Source organism: Manis javanica, chromosome 6 (assembly GCF_040802235.1).
Source record: "Manis javanica isolate MJ-LG chromosome 6, MJ_LKY, whole genome shotgun sequence".
NCBI classification, from domain to species: Eukaryota; Metazoa; Chordata; class Mammalia; order Pholidota; family Manidae; genus Manis; species Manis javanica.
The window spans coordinates 83,148,616-83,154,656 of NC_133161.1; the positions used below are offsets into that span (position 1 = coordinate 83,148,616).

The 6,041-nt window shown below is 37.1% G+C and overlaps 1 long non-coding RNA gene across 2 annotated transcripts; it reads left to right on the forward strand.

The window, feature by feature from the left end:
* The first annotated feature begins 1,729 nt into the window (after positions 1 to 1,729).
* LOC140850096 (uncharacterized) lies at positions 1,730 to 5,629 on the forward strand. 2 transcript variants are annotated; one of them, XR_012132847.1, is made up of 4 exons: positions 1,730 to 2,238; positions 2,875 to 3,051; positions 3,625 to 3,818; positions 4,197 to 5,629. It is a non-coding gene; the product is annotated as an uncharacterized lncRNA (long non-coding RNA). The 2 variants fall into 2 exon arrangements; XR_012132848.1 differs by lacking the exon at positions 2,875 to 3,051.
* The last annotated feature ends 412 nt before the right edge of the window (positions 5,630 to 6,041 follow it).

Genomic DNA, 6,041 nt, shown 5'->3' on the forward strand with positions numbered 1-6,041 from the left:
TACACAAAGTTTAAAAATGTATACTTTGGTCAGAACTCAGATATACTAAATATCTTTATATATTACTTATAATTTAAAAATCGTATTTAAACTCATGCATGGTAATATAAACATGATTCCAGTTCATGAATTTAATTTTTCTTTCTTAGCTTATTTTCACATTTTAGTTGAGCCACAGAAATACAGAATGAATACACTGTGCATATATTTTTAAAACAGATTATTTTTCCAGGTTGTATTTCTACCAGAATCTTTTGTTCCAAGACATTGAATGCATTTTCATAAGAATGAGTCACTTTCAAATGAAATTTCTTAGATTATAAGCATAATGTTCATGTGTTTGGAAAAAGAAGGAAAAGAAGAAAGAGAAAAATATTTTTCAAAAAAACAGATGAGTAAGTTAGCATAGCCAAAGGGCAGCAACATCTGATGTGGTGACAAGCTTTGCATGCTTCATGTATTAATGCAGTTTCCATAGCAGCCACCACCTCACATGATAGTTCAAAATAATTTGTGATTGCCAAGATCTCTTAAAGGGAAACACACCCAACTCTAAAATAATTTTTAAAAATCAACTAAACTGTTCTGACTCTAGATCCTTGACTCAAGCCCAACAAGGAAACTTTATGGAAGCCACAACCTCCAAATCTCTAGTTCCTCATCCATAAAATTAGGATAAAAATATATGCTAGTTCTGCTTTACAGAATCAGTGAATGGCATACATGAATGTGCTTTATAAAGTGAAATGTGCTGTACAAATATGGGACATAATTAGTTTACAGAATGATAGACTATTATAATTGGAAGAAATGTTAGATAGACTGGTCCCAAACCCTAGCTTCACAAATACAGTAGAAAGCCTTAAATTTGTCCACAGGATCACAGCAGGTGAGTGGCAAGGTAATTATGGGCACTCTGCCAGTCCTTCGTCTCCACATCCAGGGCTCTGGGCCTTTCACCCCATCTGTCCCTGGGGCCAGCCCCTGCCCTGTGAGATCCAGCACCCCTGCCTTCCTGATCTCTAACCGATTACTCTACAGGAAAGCACCTCCTCCAGCCTTCAGGCACCGAACTGTGAAGATCTGGCTCCCTACCAATCGTCCATATAGAACCTCAAGTTTATGTTTCTTTATAGCTGAAAGCTTACCACTCATCCCACACTGAGTCTCAAGCACTCAAGCATGCTCTCCTAAGCTCATCAGCCTTTTCAGCATTTGAGAACGATCTCTGATGTACCTGGGGTTTTTAATAGAAATGTCCAGTCTAAAAGGTTCTAGACATTATGTAAATCCAAAAGGGGAGAGAATCTGTCTCCTGAAAGGATTATTATGATTACCCTTAACTGAAATGATGACACATTTAGAGTCCCATTTAACTGCGTATTGTATATTTTAGTTTGGAGGCAATTTCATATGCAGACTTCACTTAATCCTAAAACAAATCCTCTTTGAGGGAGGCTACTCCCATTTTTCTGATTAAAAAAACTGATTTTCAGAGCTATTAATTAACCTTCCTATGTGACAGTAACATTGGAGGTAGGATTCAAGCTTAGGTTTTTTATTTTGCTTTGTTTTTAATAAGCTGCTCTTTCCATTACTCAATGATGTCTACACAATCAGAAATGCTTTTGGCCAGTCTTGGCCAGTGGCTCAGTGTCATGTGCCCGTGTGGCCTGGAATGGAAGAATCCTGACACAGAGACCAAATCCTTACACAAGCTCCGAAGTTTCCTAACCCACTTAAACTTGGCTTTGCTGTTCATTTCTTTTTCTTCTTCTTTTTTCTGTTTCTTCTGACTATAGTTGCTACCCTCTGTTTCTGTCTTCATCTTGCCTTTCAACTTGACCCCTAGTCTCTCAGTTCTTGACTTTAATGATGATTACTGATTATGACCATCTTGATTTGATCCTACTTCACCTAGCCTGTCCATGCCTGGCAGATAAAAGCCACTAAAATCTCTGTCACTAACCGTTTACTCTTGACCAAGCACTAGTTAGTCATCGTTAACGAAGTCACAAGAGCGATCAGGGATGCTATGAATTTCTCTTCTTTTTTTCAGAACCAGGACTTGTTGAGGGAGAGATGTTCCTCAGGTGTCTTTTGCTGGAGTTCTGTACTCAGAAGATGATTAAACCATGGGATAAGTCCAAGAATGTATCTGCATCACCGGGAGCAAGAGCCTCACTGACTTTGGAGAAGCCTGGGGAAGGACTAGGAGGGAAACTGAAACCCAAACGGGTAAAACCACATTGAAGCTAATTGATTTACATGCTCATATGTGCAATTTAAAAGAACACTGTTCATTTTCTTGTTCATTTTGTTCTCGCCCTTGTTATGTAAGCTCCAGGAAGGAGTAATCTTGCTTGTTGTTCACAAATGTATACCTATTATTTAGCAGCGTCTGGCTCTTTGATGTTCAACTATTTATATTCAGAATGAAAAAAATGACTATGTCATTTGCTAGAAAATATATGAAAGGTAATTGAAGTAGATGTCCTTATTTAGAAATATAACTTCAGTTAATTGTACTCAGTTCAGCTTATCTATAAGATGTTACCATTCTCTTCCTACCCCTGCTTATTTGGAATTAGTATTGTTTGCTGAAAAATAAAAGGAGAGTTGGGGCTGCTGATAGGTAGGGTACAAGTGGAATGATAACATCAGACCTCTCAACTTCTGGTTTTTCCATTGCAGAAAATCAGCAAATGGGTTTATTTGCACAGTGATTGTTTCAATTTACAAAAAACATTTGGAAACCAATAAATGCCTAATGCCCTTGGCTGTAGTACAGCTTATGAAAGAATTACTGACAAATGTTTTGTTTTAAATAATTAATTCAAAGAAATGATTTCAATTTCTTTTTAAATTCTTCAGGTAAACTGATTGAACTAAAATTAATCTGAGTGCATCAAAGTTTAAAAATTGAATAAAGTTTCAACTGAAGTTGAAGAGCAGCACGGGACCGCTGAACATATTCTCATGCCTCTGATATGATTGCTGCTAAGTCAGACTTTGAGGTCCCTCCTCTTCTATGAGATCTTTGGATGGCAGGTGCTGAAGATTTTCTAGATTATTAGTTTGAATGTCTGAAAACTATCTAGATGATTGAGAGATAGATAGATATTAATTCATTCTCATTGTAAAATAAGAATAGTTTGCCCTTCTCCAAAAAAGAAATTCAGATGGCCAACAGACACATGAAAAGATGCTCCACATTGCTAATTATCAGAGAAATGCAAATTAAAACTACAATGAGATATCACCTCACACCAGTAAGGATGGCTACCATCCAAAAGACAAACAATAATAAATGTTGGCAAGGTTGTGGAGAAAGGGGAACCCTCCTACACTGCTGATGGGAATGTAAATTAGTTCAACCATTGTGGAAAGCAGTATGGAGGTTCATCAAAATGCTCAAAATAGACTTACCATTTGACCCAGGAATTCCACTCCTAGGAATTTACCCTAAGAACGCAGCACTCCAGTTTGAAAAAGACAGATGCACCCCTATGTTTATCACAGCACTATTTACAATAGGCAAGAATTGGAAGCAACCTAAGTGTCCATCAGTAGATGAATGGATAAAGAAGATGTGTTACATATACACAATGGAATATTTTTCAGCCATAAGAAGAAAACAAATCCTACCATTTGCAACAACATGGATGGAGCTAGAGGGTATTATGCTCAGTGAAATAAGCCAAGCAGAGAAAAATAAATACCAAATGATTTCATTCATCTGTGGAGTATAAGAACAAAGGAAAAACTGAAGGAACAAAACAGCAGCAGAATCACAGAACCCAAGAATGGACTAACAGGTACCAAAGGGAAAGGGACTGGGGAGGATGGGTGGGTAGGGAGGGATAAGGGGGGGCATAATAAGAAAGGGGGTATTGTGATTAGCATGCATAATGTGGGGGGTGGGAGAAAGGGGAGGACTGTGCAACACAAAGAAGACAAGTAGTGATTCTACAACATTTTGCTATGCTGATGGACATTGACTGTAATGGGGTTTGTTGGGGGTACTTGGTATAGGGGAGAGCCTAGTAAATATAATATTCTTCATGTAATTGTAGATTAATGATAACAAAAAAAAAAGAGAAAGAAAAGGGGGATTACTCCCTGATAGGATAAAACTAACTGCAAATCAATGATTAATGCATGCTTCACATATCCTTAATTTTGATCTTTTAAAGGGTGTCAGATGATCAGCTATGGAAGTACATTTTTCTGATAATATTCCTTTCTCTTAAAAAAAAAAGCAGTTCCTGTATGGTGATCTCCAATAGGTTCTTCACAATGGTATAAAGGTCATATCAAAGTGTGGGCAAAGGGTTTGTTTGTGTTTATACAGAGGATCAAAGCCTAATTTGGCTACCCAGAAAACAAATTAAGATACAATATGAAGAAGAACTTTCAACATCAACATCCTCTGGAAGTGTCATTCCAGAAGATGATCACCAAAAAAACTTCAAAAAAGATCCTGGCGCTGTTGCAGTTGTAGCTGCACTTATCCCACCAGTTCCTGGACTTGCCATTGGAATGTAGAAGGAGATCTCTAAGCTGGCCTGTGCATACAGTAAAACAACAAATTTGACTGGATCTATACTGTTGGAACTGAACCAAGAATTAGGAGAAGTGCAAGTTGCAGTGCTCCAAAATCATGCAACTATGGACTATCTACTGTTAAAAGAACATATGGGATGTGAACAGTTCCCAGGAATGTGTTGTTTTAATTTGTCTGATTTTTCTCAAACTATTCAAATTCAGTTAGACAATATCCATCATATCACTGATAAGTTTTCACAAATGCCTAGGGTACCCAACTGGTTTTCTTAGTTTCACTGGATATGGCTGGTAATTGTAGGTCTGCTTTTGTTATGTAGCTGTATTCCTATTATGTTAATGTGTGTACACAATTTAATTAGTAGTTTAAAACCTATACATGCTTATGTTACTCTACAAGAAGATATGTCAAAGAAATAATCAATCTTCCCATGTTTTCTTCCATCTGCTACTTTTATAGCTTCTCTTCTTCCTTCCTAATTACAACCCTTTAGTAGAATTTGTGCCTTATATTGAAAATTACAGAGTATCATAATTTTTCCCAGTGGTAAAGATACCTCAAGACAAATGCTGGGCATAGAAGCCACAGGGCATAAATCTGCAAAGAAGTAAAAAGCTAACCTTTTCAAACAATATGGCTTCTCTCTCAATTACCAACTTTACATTTTCCTGTATGGCCCCAGAAGATGACTGGTTAGCCAGAGACAGGTAAGATTCCTCAAGGGAGGAACAACCTAAGACAGGCACAGTCGCAGGGGGGTCATCAGGTGAGAAATTGGGGATCAACAGAGGTGAGGCTTAGAACCTCACCCCCCACTGTTTTGAGAGAAATGTTCCGCATCCGTGGATGTTTTGTTGCCCTTATCTAGCTTGGATTAATACTTAGTCTATAGGCACAGACCTGATCATCTACATTTGCCCTCTTACAGCACTAAATTATGTTTTCTACCTTTATCTTGCATCTACCTACCACTTCAGCATTTTATTTAAAAAATAATAATAATAAGGGAGAAATGTGGGATTCACATATAAATCAAGTATAAAAATCAAATGAATAATCATATCTGACTTGACTGTTTATAGTTCATGATGCGTGATCAAAACCAAAAGTTTCTGTGATATGAATGCCCTTGCACTGTTCACCATGTAAGAACTTATTTACTATGTAAGAACTTGTTCATTATGCTTCAGAAGATTGGAGACTGTTGAGAATTAGGCTTGGGGTTGATTAATGATTGTGCATTGACTCCCCTATACAGAATTTTATTGTTGCTAACAACCATTTGATCAATAAATATGAGAGATGCCCTCTCAAAAAAAAAATAGTTTGCCTTGTTTTATACTTGGAAGGTAAGCTGTGAGCTGGTCACCCCTTGATGCAACTGTGCATATGCTAGTGTTTTACACATGGTAGAAGTCAATAAATAATTAATGATAAGTATTTTAATTCCTTGCAATATATACGGTTTCTTGTA